Here is a 14,532-nt window from a genome sequence, read left to right as displayed (position 1 = left end):
CTGAATTGGACTTGCTTGTGCTGGTTGCAGATTATTTGAAGTTAATACATTTTGGTTTTCGTAGAGTTTTCTTTTTTTTTTTATTGTCTTTTAGATCTTTTAGTCAGAAGTTTCTATGGTAAGTGAAGTAAAGTTATAAGAATTTTATAAGTTTTTACCTTTTATTGCCAAATGTGTCAAGTTTATGCAAATTCTCCATATTTATCGTGTTGAGCCTTTTCAAGATTTCTGCGATTCGCCCCCCCAGGCGTGCTTGATATCCCATCCTTATCTCATCAGTGCTTAGAATTTAACACAATTTCGGTGTTTGTTTGTCCACCAGATTTTTGAAGATCGACCACAGGTTCTTAATGGCATGGAGTGCTTGGGCATTTCCTGATTCTAGACCGAAACCTTCAATGTTTTGTTCACCGAGCAACTTGGTTATCATTTTTGCTTTGTGGCATGGTGCACCATCATGCTGCACAATGAATTGTTCATCACCAAATTGTTCCTGGATTGTCAGAAGTTGCTCTTGGAGAATGTTTAGATATTATTCTTCATTGATGGCAATGTTCGTAAACAAAATTTTGAGAGAGCCCACTCCATTGGATGAACATCACACATGAATGGTATTAGTATGTTTTACTGTTGCAATGACAAAGCACCTTGTCACAAGGCAAAAGTGATAACTGAGTAGCTTTGTGAATAAAGCATTAAGATTTTTGGTCCATGAACAGGAAACTCTTTAGAACTCAATCCCATTGAGAACCTTTGGTCAATCTCGAAAGCTGGTGGAAAAACAAAACAATAGCAATTGTGATAAACTCCAAGCACTGACTAGGCAACAATGGGTTGCCATAAGCCAGGGCTTGGACCAGTAACTGATAGTCAGTATACCAGGACGAAAGGTAGAAGTCTTGCAAAATAAGAGTCAACTTTATAAACATTGAGTGTTTCTATGAGCTTCATGAATTTGTTAATGTTTAAAAACTTATAAAATGCTAACAATTGTACTTCAGTAACCATAGAAACATCTGACTAAAAGATCTAAAAAAGTTTGAATATAGTCAACTTAACTCTTTCATAATGTCACTAGTGATCACTGTATTATCTGTATACTTACACTATACATTATATACTAGCTGCAGTGCTCCTGTGTATAATGTTAGTAATAAATTAATAATAATAATAATAATAATCACTATATTACCTGTACACTTACACTATATACTATCTGCAAAGCTAATGTGTATAATATTACTAGTGATCAATGTATTTACCTTAGTACTTACACTACATAGTATCTATGGGGCTCCTATATCCGGTGATCATTGCAGTACCTGCATACCATATATTATATACTATGCACAGATCTCCTGTGTATGAAGTCAGAGGCGATCAGCCGATCACCGTATTACCAGTATACTTATACTATACACTATCTATAGAGATCCTGGATATAATATCACTGATGATCCCCTGTTACCTTATATAATATATACTATCTACTGAGCTTCTATATACGAGTATAATGTCAACAGTGATCCCTGCGTTACCTGTATACTTACACTATACATTTTACACTATCTACAGAGCTACAAAGTCAATGTTAATCAGTGTGTTACACACGTCTCGGTCTGTTAGATTTTCTTGAGCTCCACATCAGGTTTTGCAAGTAAACCGCCATGCTCCCATGTATTGCATTTCCTTGACTTATATAAGGCCTCCCAAGACACACACCTGAACCTTGGTATTACATTAACACTTGCCATAGACTATTTTAGTTTGTCTGTGCACAGTTCCAGTCCATAGTCATCAGGACGTCTCCTGGCTATCTGTGGTTTCCCATCTATGAGTTACTTGTCTGCGGTTTTAAGTTACCTAGCTACCTGTAAGTGGAGGATTTCACCTACTTGTCTGTAGTCTCCACTAATCTTGTTACCTGTCAGTGGTCCTCTGGACTTCGCCTGCTTGTCTGCATTTTCCAGTAATGTTCATAGCTGTCAGTTGTCATCAGTAGGGTTGAGCGACTTTTAGTTTTTTAGGGTCGAGTCGGGTTTCGCGAAACCTGACTATCTCAAAAGTCGAGTTGAGTGAAATCGGCCGATTATCGCGTAAAGTCAGGATCGACCGAAACACGAAACCCAATGCAAGTCAATGGGGAAGCATAGTCGGCAGTGAGTGGAGGCCAGGAAAACTCCTACAGTGCCCATTTTGATGGCAAAACATCCATTCTTGGAACTGAAGCTTGTCAACCTTAATTTACCTTATAATAATAGTTAGGCATTGGACATTGGGGGTAATTTAGCAAAATTTGTGGGGGGTATGGCTGGGTCAAATATTTAGTGGGCCCAGGAAACATGGACCACGTCACGGCAGTGGAGCAGGGAGAGGTAAGTATTTCAACTTTGCAAGTGCTGTGATCCAGAGCAAGCATGGGGGGCCCACTCGTTCGCATTGCCACTGGCACAGGGCCCCTCAAAGTACGGCGGTGTGTTTGCACGGCGGGGCGCCTCCCACCAGCAGCGACACTTTTGCGTACTATGAGGGGCCCTGTGCCAGTGGCAATGCGAACGAGTGGGCCCCCCCCACCTGATTAAGGAACCTGCACTTTCATCTGCACCTTCCTATTTGTCCCCGTATAAGGTGGTATAGTATGCGGGAAGGGGAACCTCACTTTCAGCAGGGTCAGAATCTGGCTGTGTAGCATGCAAGGGGAATGTAGCGGTCTGGGTCAATGTACCAGCAGTGTCATCTAGCACTGGCTGGGCAATGGGCAGGATGAGGAGGAAACACAGATATAGGCCCAAATAATAAAGTGGGCTAAATGCATTTCAAAATTGGTAACAGGACTAACCAGGTGGCATTGCTTTGTTCAGTGGAGGACAACTGTAATGAGAGGCTGACACAGAGAGTAGGCCCAAATCAGTAAGTAGTCTAAATGCAGTTCAAAATTGGCAACAGTATTAAACAGGCGGCACAGCTTTCTTCAGTGGAGGAGAACAGCAAGGAGCGGCAGACACCGTTAGTAGGCCCCTGTTATGATCTGGTGGTTTAGGAGCAACATGGAACGAGCTCTGAAGGAAGTGGTATCTGTACTGACCGCAGTCCCTAAGCTCAACACAACACTAGAAGTAGCCGTGGGATGCTCCTAACACTCCCTAGGCACCTCGTCACAGCCTGAGAACTAACTACCCCTAAAGATAGAAACAGGAAAACTATCTTGCCTCAGAGAAAATCCCCAAAGGAGAGATAGCCCCCCACAAGTAATGACTGTGAGTGGAGAGGGAAAAGACATACACAGAATGAAACTAGGATGAGCATAGGAGGCCAGTCTAGCTAGATAGATAGGACAGGATGGAATACTGTGCGGTCAGTATAAAACACTACAAAAAATCCACAGAGTTTACAAAAATCTCCACACCTGACTAAAGGTGTGGAGGGTAAATCTGCTTCCCAGAGCTTCCAGCATCACAGAATTAATTCATACTGACAAGCTGGACAAACATAGAAAGCACAAAACGGATAAGTCCACAACCTGTGGACAGAAAAGAGCAAGCAAGGACTTAGCTTTGCTGAACTGGTCAGGATAACAGGGAAATCCAAAGAGATGTGAATCCAACCAGGAACCATTGACAAGTGGCACAAGCTGAAGGAAAGAGCCAGGCTAAATGGCCGAGCAGAAAAGACAATCAGTGGAAGCAGCTGCTGACAGCTAAATCCAAGGAGCAGCCATTCCACTTAAAACCACCGGAGGGAGCCCAAGAGCAGAACTCACAAAAGTGCCACTTACAACCACCGGAGGGAGCCCAAGAGCGGAATTCACAACAGTACCCCCCCTTGAGGAGGTGTCACCGAACCCTCACCAGAGCCCCCAGGCCGATCAGGACGAGCCAAGTGAAAAGCACGAACCAAATCGGTGGCATGGACATCGGAGGCAACAACCCAAGAATTATCCTCCTGGCCATAACCCTTCCACTTGACAAGATACTGAAGCCTCCGCCTCGAAAAACGAGAATCCAAAATTTTCTCAACCTCATATTCCAACTCTCCCTCAACCAACATCGGGGCAGGAGGATCAACTGAGGGAACAACGGGCACCACATATCTCCGCAACAAAGATCTATGGAAAACATTATGAATGGCAAAAGAGGCTGGAAGAGCCAAACAAAAAGACACCGGATTAATCATTTCAGAAATTTTATAAGGACCAATAAACTGAGGCTTAAACTTAGGGGAAGAAACCTTCATAGGAACATGACGAGAAGACAACCAAACCAAATCCCCCACACGAAGCCGGGGACCAACACACCGACGGCGGTTAGCAAAACGTTGAGCCCTTTCCTGAGACAATGTCAAATTGTCCACCACATGAGTCCAAATCTGCAGCAGCCTGTCCACCACAGAATCCACACCAGGACAATCAGAAGGCTCAACCTGCCCAGAAGAAAAATGAGGATGAAAACCAAAATTACAAAAGAAAGGTGAAACCAAAGTAGCCAAACTAGCCCGATTATTAAGGGCAAACTCGGCCAACGGCAAGAAAGCCACCCAATCATCCTGATCAGCAGACACAAAGCATCTCAAATAGGTCTCCAAGGTCTGATTAGTTCGCTCAGTTTGGCCATTAGTCTGAGGATGAAATGTGTTGTGAGTTCTGTGGCAGAGCTCCCTCCTGTGGTCACAAGTGGTACTTCGGCTGATTCTGTCTATGAGCTTCCGTTGGTGGATGTGAGTGGTACTGCGGCTTCTGAGTTTCCTTCCTCAGGTGATGTGGTGAAGTCGTTAGGTGCTGCTCTATTTAACTCCACCTAGTGCTTTGCTCCTGGCCTCCAGTCAATGTTCTAGTATTGGTCTTGCTTCCTCCTGGATCGTTCCTGTGGCCTGTCTGCTCTGCATAAGCTAAGTTTTGCTTGTGTTATTTTTGTTTGCTATTTTTTCTGTCCAGCTTGCATTATTGATTTTTCTTGCTTGCTGGAAGCTCTGGGACGCAGAGGGAGCACCTCCGTACCGTTAGTCGGTGCGGAGGGTCTTTTTGCCCCCTCTGCGTGGTTGTTTGTAGGGTTTTGTGTTGACCGCAAAGCAATCTTTCCTATCTTCGGTCTGTTCAGTAAGTCGGGCCTCACTTCGCTAAATCTATTTCATCTCTGCGTTTGTATTTTCATCTCAACTCACAGTCATTATATGTGGGGGGCTGCCTTTTCCTTTGGGGTATCTCTCTGAGGCAAGATAGGCTTATTTTTCTATCTTCAGGGCTAGCTAGTTTCTCAGGCTGTGCTCGAGGCGCATACGTCTGGTCAGGAGCGCTCCACGGCTACCTCTAGTGTGGTTGGATAGGATTAGGGATTGCGGTCAGCAGAGTTCCCACGTCTCAGAGCTCGTCCTATGTTTTTTGGTAATTGTCAGGTCACTTTGTGTGCTCTGAACTTCAATGTCCATTGTGGTTCTGAATTACCTGTTCATAACAGAAACGCCGAAGAAAAAGACAAATCAATGCCCATCCTAGCACAAAAGGCCCGCCAAAACCTAGAGACAAACTGAGAACCTCTGTCAGACACAATGCCATGCAAACGAACCACATGCTGAATAAACAATGGAACCAAATCTGAGGAGGAAGGCAACTTAGGCAAAGGTACCAGATGAACCATTTTAGAGAACCGGTCACAAACAACCCAGATAACAGACATCTTCTGGGAAACAGGAAGATCTGAAATAAAATCCATGGAAATATGCGTCCAGGGCCTCTCAGGACCGGCAAAGGCAAAAGCAACCCACTAGCTCGGGAACAGCAAGGCTTGGCTCGGGCGCAAGTCCCACAGGACTGCACAAAAGGACGCACATCGCGCGACAAGGAAGGCCACCAAAAGGACCTAGCAACCAAATCTCTGGTACCAAAAATCCTAGGATGACCAGCCAACACTGAACAATGAACCTTAGAAATCACCTTACTAGTCCATCCATCAGGAACAAACAGCTTCCCCACTGGACAGCGGTCAGGCCTATCAGCCTGAAATTCCCGAAGCACCCGCCGCAAATCAGGGGAGATGGAAGAAAGAATCACCCCTTCCTTAAGAATGCCAACCGGCTCAAGGACTCCAGGAGAATCAGGCGAAAAACTCCTAGAGAGGGCATCAGCCTTAACATTCTTAGATCCCGGAAGATACGAGACCACAAAATCAAAACGGGAGAAAAACAGGGACCATCGAGCCTGCCTAGGATTCAGCCGCATGGCCGACTCGAGGTTAATCAGATTCTTATGATCAGTCAAACCACAACGCGGTGCTTAGCTCCCTCAAGCCAATGTTGCCACTCCTCAAACGCCCACTTCATAGACAACAACTCCCGATTGCCGACATCATAATTGCGTTCCGCAGGTTAAAACTTTCTGGATAAAAAAGCACACGGTTTCATCAAAGAACCATCAGAATCCCTCTGAGACAAAACGGCCCCTGCCCCAATCTCAGAAGAGTCAACCTCAACCTGAAAAGGAAGAGAAACATCCGGCTGACGCAACACAGGGGCAGAAGTAAATCGGCGTTTAAGCTCCCGAAAGGCCTCAACAGCCGCAGAGGACCAATTCGTCACATCAGCGTCTTTCTTCGTCAAATCAGTAAGGGGCTTAACCACACTGGAAAAGTTGGCAATGAAACGGCGATAGAAATTAGCAAAGCCCAAAAATTTTTGAAGGCTCTTCACAGATGTGGGTTGAATCCAGTCATGAATAGCTTGGACCTTAACAGGATCCATTTCCATAGACGAGGGAGAAAAAATAAAACCCAAAAAAGAGACTTTCTGAACTCCGAATAGGCACTTAGACCCCTTCACAAAAAAAGCATTATCACGAAGGATCTGGAACACCATCCTGACCTGCTTCACATGAGACTCCCAATCATCGGAAAAAATCAAAATATCATCCAAATATACAACCATGAATTTATCAAGATAATTGCGGAAAATATCATGCATGAAGGATTGGAACACAGATGGAGCATTAGAGAGCCCGGATGGCATCACAAGGTATTCAAAATGGCCTTCAGGCGTATTAAATGCAGTTTTCCATTCGTCAACCTGTTTAATACGAACAAGATTATATGCCCCTTGGAGGTCAATCTTAGTAAACCAACTAGCCCCCTTAATCTGAGCAAACAAATCAGAAAGCAAAGGCAAGGGGTATTGGAATTTGACCGTGATCTTATTAAGAAGACGATAATCTATACAGGGTCTCAAGGAGCCATCCTTCTTAGCAACAAAATAGAATCCCGCTCCCAATGGTGACGAAGACGGCCGAATATGCCCTTTCTCCAAAGATTCCTTAACTTAGCTCCGCATGGCGGCATGCTCTGGCACAGACAGATTGAAATGTCGGCCCTTAGGGAACTTACAACCAGGAATCAAGTTAATAGCACAATCACAGTCCCTATGTGGAGGAAGGGAACTGGACTTGGGCTCATCAAATACATCCTGGAAATCCGACAAAAACTCAGGGACCTCAGAAGAGGGGGCAGAGGAAATTGACATCAAAGGAACGTCACTATGTACCCCTTGACAACCCCAACTAGTCATAGACATAGTTTTCCAATCCAGCACCGGATTATGTTCCTGCAACCATGGAAAACCCAGTACAACAACATCATGCAGGTTATGTAACATCAGAAAACGGCAATTTTCCTGATGTGCAGGAGCCATGTACATGGTCATCTGCGTCCAGTACTGAGGTTTATCCTTGGCCAATGGAGTAGCATCAATGCCCCTCAAAGGAATAGGGCTCTGCAAAGGCTGCAAGGAAAAACCACAGCGCCTGGCGAATTCTAAGTCCATTAAGTTCAGGGCAGCGCCTGAATCCACAAATGCCATGACAGAAAAGGACGACAATGAGCAAATCAGGGTCACGGATAATAGAAATTTAGGCTGTACAGTACTAATGATAACAGACCTAGCGACCCTCCTAGTACGTTTAGGGCAATCAGAAATAACATGAGCAGAATGACCACAGTAAAAACACAGCCTATTCTGATGTCTGAATTCCTGCCGTTCTGTTCTAGTCAAAATCCTATCACATTACATAGGTTCAGGACTGTGCTCAGAGGACACTGCCATATGGTGCATAGCTTTGCGCTCGCGCAAACGCCGATCAATCTGAATGGCTAGAGACATAGATTCGCTCAAACCAGTAGGCGTAGGGAAGCCCACCATAACATCTTTAAGGGCTTCAGAAAGACCTTTTCTGAAAATAGCAGCCAGAGCATCCTCATTCCATTTAGTGAGCACAGACCATTTCCTAAATTTTTGGCAGTATAATTCTGCCGCTTCCTGACCTTGACACAAGGCCAACAGGGTTTTTTCAGCATGATCCACAGAATTAGGTTCGTCATACAATAATCCGAGCGCTTGAAAAAATGCGTCTACATTCAGCAATGCCGGATCCCCTGATTCAAGGGAGAATGCTCAGTCCTGAGGGTCACCACGCAGAAAGGATATGATGATTTTAACTTGCTGAATGGGATCACCAGAAGAACGGGGTTTCAAAGCAAAAAACAATTTGCAGTTATTTTTAAAGTTCAAAAACTTGGATCTGTCTCCAAAAAACAAATCAGGAGTAGGAATTCTAGGCTCCAAAGCCGGAGTCTGGACAACATAATCTTGGATACTCTGTACTCTTGCAGCAAGTTGATCCACACGAGAAAACAAACCCTGAACATCCATGCCAGAGCATAAATCCTGAACCACCCAGAGATCAAGAGGAAAAAAAAGACAAAAGAGAGCACAGAAAAAAAATGGCTCAGAATTTTTTCCTTCTTTTGAGATGCATTTAATTCATTTGTGGCCACTTGTACTGTTATGAACTGGTGGTTTAGGAGCAACATGGGACGAGCTCTGAAGGAGGTGGTACCTGTACTGACTGCAGTCCCTAAGCTCAACACAACACTAGAAGTAGCCCTGGGATGCTCCTAACACTCCCTAGGCACCTCGTCACAGCCTGAGAACTAACTACCCCTAAAGATAGAAACAGCAAAACTATCTTGCCTCAGAGAAAATCCCCAAAGGATAGATAGCCCCCCACAAGTAATGACTGTGAGTGGATAGGGAAAAGACATACACAGAATGAAACTAGGATGAGCATAGGAGGCCAGTCTAGCTAGATAGATAGGACAGGATGGAATACTGTGCGGTCAGTATAAAACACTACAAAAAATCCACAGAGTTTACAAAAATCTCCACACCTGACTGAAGGTGTGGAGGGTAAATCTGCTTCCCAGAGCTTCCAGCATCACAGAATTAATTCATACTGACAAGCTGGACAAACATAGAAAGCACAGAACGGATAAGTCCACAACCTGTGGACAGAAAAGAGCAAGCAAGGACTTAGCTTTGCTGAACTGGTCAGGATAACAGGGAAATCCAAAGAGATGTGAATCCAACCAGGAACCATTGACAAGTGGCACAAGCTGAAGGAAAGAGCCAGGCTAAATAGCCGAGAAGCAAAGACAATCAGTGGAAGCAGCTGCTGACAGCTAAATCCAAGGAGCAGCCATTCCACTTAAAACCACTGGAGGGAGCCTAAGAGCAGAACTCACAAAAGTGCCACTTACAACCACCGGAGGGAGCCCAAGAGCGGAATTCACAACAGGTCCCAACCCAACTAGTAGGCCAAATGCAGTGTAACATTAACCCTTGTCAGGCTGCATAATTTTACAACCTTAACAGGCTGCATAGGTACAATTGTACCTTCACATATACCTCCACTGTGGGAAGACTTTACTTGGTTTCAGAAACTAAAGTTCATTCAGCTACAAATGTTATGCTGATATCTATTGTTCAGTGTTGTTACTGGTCACTTATGTTGCTGTCAATTAAGTTAATTCAAACTGGGAGTGGCTTCTACTTGTCTTCCTGCCTCCCTCCTCTCATTAGCCATTTTGCTGTTCATCTCATTGCTGTGAGCACACATTTCTAGGCTTGTGAAGTCTTCAATTTCTTGGAAACGAAGGTAGGAAAGTCTCACAGCATCTAACAGCCAGTTATACCTTTATTCTCATTATGTGGGGACAGAACAGTCAAATTGTCTTTCAGCCTGGACTTGGCTTACATATATTTTGTATGAAACTTATCACTATAGGTATAATTTTTATACGAAAAATGGATAATAATTAGTATCTACATATTGTTTTACGATGTTTTATTTATATTCAGCACAAAATACGAAGCCAAAATTCATCTAGCAAGTCATCATGAGTGATAGTAATGCTGGATCTAGTTTCCGCCATAATCCAAGAAAACGTGTTTGCAGGTTAGTATAATTTTGTGAAAAGCCAATAATGTAGTATTTCGGAAAATTATTTATTTTACATTTTTTCATATTTACAGATTTACGTCTGACGAAATAATGCGAATGCTAGAAGAATCTGATTCTGAGCATGAGGATGAACCATATGTTCCATCTGATGATGAAAACTATGTACCACAAGTGGATGTTACTGAAGAAGATTCAGACATTGAACAAGAAATGGTCATAGAGCATGAAAATGAATACGAATCAGACGAAAGTGTTGAGGATGATTCTGTGCCTCAAAGTGCAGGCGACATTTGGACTGCTAAGGATGAAACTCAATGGTGCAGTAATCCACTGCCAAATGCACAAACAAAATCTCGTAATGTCCTACGACAAAGAGGTGGCCCTGCAGCAATCAGCAACCTATATACAGCAAAAGAGCTATTCAAGTCCATCATGACTCCCGAGATGTGTGACATCATATTACGGGAAACGAATCGAAAGGCCAAGAGAGTTTGTGATGCTTACAACAACGAACTGGTACAACGTTTTCCTGATTCTTCCAAACGGCCACCACAAAAAACATTCAAGCAATTTACTGAAACTGAACTTCATGCATTTTTGGGCATACTGATTGCTGCTGGTGTGCACAGAGCCAACAAAGAGAATCTGGAGGAAATGTGGAATGTTGCTGCTCTGCCTCTTAAACGTGCAGCCATGTCTCGTGACCGCTTCAAGATGATACTCAGATTTATCAGGTTTGACAACGAAAATACACGTGCAGAACGTGTGCAAACAGATAAAGCTGCACCAATACGGGACATCTGGACAATGCTGAACAGTAATCTGGAGAGAGCCTACAAGCCATATCATTGTATCACCGTCGACGAGCAATTATTTCCATTTAGAGGTCATACTAAATTTACCCAGTATATACCTTCAAAACCAGCTAAATATGGCATAAAGATTTTCAGGGCTTGTGACTCATCAAATGCCTACCCTTTACAAGGTCAGCTCTACACTGGGAAACCAACTGATGGTCCTCGACAAGTAAACATTGGAGAACGAACAGTATTGGACCTAGTGAGCTCGTATAAAGGCTCTGGAAGAAATGTCACCACCGATAACTTCTTTACAACCATGGAACTAGCTAAGGTATTGAACTCCTGGAACATGACACTAGTTGGTACAGTGAGAAAAAACAAAAGGTTCCTACCTAACAACATGCAGCCTGCCAAAGAAAGGCCTGTATACTCGACAAATTTTGCCTACAATCATGATGCAACAGTCTGTTCATATGTACCAAAGAAGAACAAATCAGTCGTGCTTCTATCATCTATGCACATGACGGGAGAAGTTGAAGAGACACTAGCAGCCAAGCCAGAGATAATAAAATACTACAACATAACAAAAGGTGGCGTTGATGTTATGGATAAAATGTTGGGAGAGTACACTGTGAAACGACGAACATCACGTTGGACTTTGGCATTTTTCTACAATATGATTGATGTCAGTGGGTTAGCATCCTACATCATCTACAGAGAACACAATCCAAGCTTCAGGGCAAAGGATCAACGAAGAAAGTTCCTGAAAGATCTCGCAAATCAGCTGTGTATGATTGCAATTGAAGAGCGTAGTACAAACAAAATGATAATGAGAAACCATTTTCTTCGAGGTGCAGTAGAAATGGTGCTTGGACGATGCATTGTGGTAGCATCGCAGCCAGCAGCTGGCCCCAAAATACCTCATGGTAGTCGTGGACCCTCCCCTGTTGTTGGTAGTTGCTATGTCTGCAGAGACCTGAGGCGAAAACAACGCAAGACTAGAAAGTCTTGTGTGGTTTGTGTGAAACCCATTTGCGATGAACACTCTGTAGCAAAGCCAACATGCATTACTTGCAAAGAAAATCAATAAAAAAAAGTTTCTTACATTTTCTTTTATAATGTAAATGAACAGTTTTTTACTTGTTTATAATAGTTAAATAGCATTATCATTAAAAAAAAATTTATGCTTTTTCCCTTGCATTATCTTCATTCAAAATATATGAGGTACATTTGTACCTATGCAGCTTGTTATGGATGCAAAAAGATCTCGACCCCTTATCTCGGAAGCGGGTGGAGATATTTTATTGAAATTTGGCCAATATATTCTGGACCAAAAATGTAGAGATGTCACGAAATTTCAGCCCTCTACGTCTTTTCAAAAAAAAGTTATTGCAATTTTAAAACGGAATAGTTACAATTGTACCTATTCAGCCGGATAAGGGTTAACAACTACTTAACGAGAGCCTAAAAATGGAAGTTCAGGACAGGAAACCAGGAGAACAGCAAGGAGCGGCAGACACCGTTAGTAGGCCCCATCCCAACTAGTAGGCCAAATGCAGTGTAATATTAACAACTAATTAACGAGAGCCTGAAAATGGAAGTTCAGGACAATGAAACCAGGAGAACAGCAAGGAGCGGCAGACACCGTTAGTAGGCCCCAACCCAACTTGTAGGCCAAATGCAGTGTAATATTAACAACTACTTAACGAGAGCCTGAAAATGGAAGTTCAGGACAGAAAACTGTTGTGAATTCTGTTGTCGGGCTTCCTCCTGTGGTCATGAATGGTACTTCGGCTGGTTCTATCCATGGACTTCCTCTGGTGGCTGTGGGTGTTTCTGAGTTTCCTTCCACAGGTGACGAGGCTAAGTCGTTAGTGGGCTGCTCTATTTAACTCCACTTAGATCTTTGCCCCATGCCAGCTGTCAATGTTGTACTATTGGTCTAGTTCGCTCCTGGATCGTTCTGGTTACCTGTTTATTCCAGCAGAAGCTAAGTTCCTCTTTGCTATTTTCTAGCTTGCTATTTTTTCTGTCCAGCTTGCTATTGTGAATATTGTCTTGCTTGCTGGAAGCTCTGGGACGCAGAGGGGCGCCTCCACACCGTGAGTCGGTGCGGAAGGTTTTTTTTCCCTGCTCACTCTGTGTGGCTTTTTGTAGGTTTTTGTGCTGACCGCAAAGTTACCTTTTTTATCCTCTGTCTGTTCAGTAAGTCGGGCCTCTCTTTGCTAAATCTATTTCATCTCTGTGTTTGTGATTTCATCTTACTCACAGTCAATATATGTGGGGGCTGCCTTTTCCTTTGGGGAATTTCTCTGAGGCAAGGTAGGCTTTATTTTCCTATCTTTAGGGCTAGCTAGTTCTGAGGCTGTGACGAGTTGCATAGGGAGCGTTAGGAGCAATCCACGGCTATTTCTAGTGTGTGTGATAGGATTAGGGATTGCGGTCAGCAGAGTTTCCACTTCCCAGAGCTTGTCTTGTATTTTTGTAGCTATCAGGTCTTTCCGGGTGCTCTTGACCATCAGGTCCATTCTTGTCCTAACCACCAGGTCATAACAGTACAGCTGGCCCAAAGTATTAATGCATCTCAATAGAGGGATAAGAGAAGTTCTGAGACCATTTTTTTTTCTTTGCAGTGTGTTTTGTCTCTCTTTTCCCCTTTACCTCTGGGTGGTTCCGGACACAGGTGTAAACATGGACATTCAATGTCTGTCCTCTTGGATGGATAATCTCACTACAAGGGTTCAAAACATTCAAGATTTTGTGGTTCAGAATCCGATGTCAGAGCCTAGGATTCCAATTCCTGATTTATTTTCTGGGGATAGATCTAAGTTCTTGAATTTCAAAAATAATTGTAAATTGTTTCTTGCCTTGAAACCTCGCTCCTCAGGTGACCCTGTTCAACAAGTAAAGATCATTATTTCTTTGATACGTAGTGATCCTCAAGACTGGGCATTTTCCCTTGCGCCAGGAGATCCGGCATTGCGTGATGTTGATGCGTTTTTCCTGGCGCTTGGATTGCTTTATGACGAACCTAATTCAGTGGATCAGGCAGAGATAATCTTGCTGGCTCTGTGTCAGGGTCAGGATGAAGCGGAGCTATATTGTCAGAAGTTTAGAAAGTGGTCTGTGCTCACTCAGTGGAATGAATGTGCCCTGGCAGCAATCTTCAGAAAGGGTCTCTCTGAAGCCCTTAAGGATGTCATGGTGGGATTTCCCATGCCTGCTAGTCTGAATGAGTCTATGCCTTTGGCCATTCAGATCAATCGACGCTTGCGTGAGCGTAAAGCTGTGCACCATTTGGCGGTACTATCTGAGCATGGGCCTGAGCCTATGCAATGTGACAGGACTTTGACCAGAGCTGAACGGCAAGAACACAGACGTCGGAATGGGCTATGTTTTTACTGTGGTGATTCCACTCATGCTATCTCCGATTGTCCTAAGCGCACTAAGCGGTTC

The sequence above is a fragment of the Ranitomeya imitator genome, chromosome 4 (genome assembly GCF_032444005.1).
Source record: "Ranitomeya imitator isolate aRanImi1 chromosome 4, aRanImi1.pri, whole genome shotgun sequence".
In the NCBI taxonomy this organism is placed as follows: Eukaryota; Metazoa; Chordata; class Amphibia; order Anura; family Dendrobatidae; genus Ranitomeya; species Ranitomeya imitator.
This window is presented reverse-complemented; position numbering follows the sequence as displayed.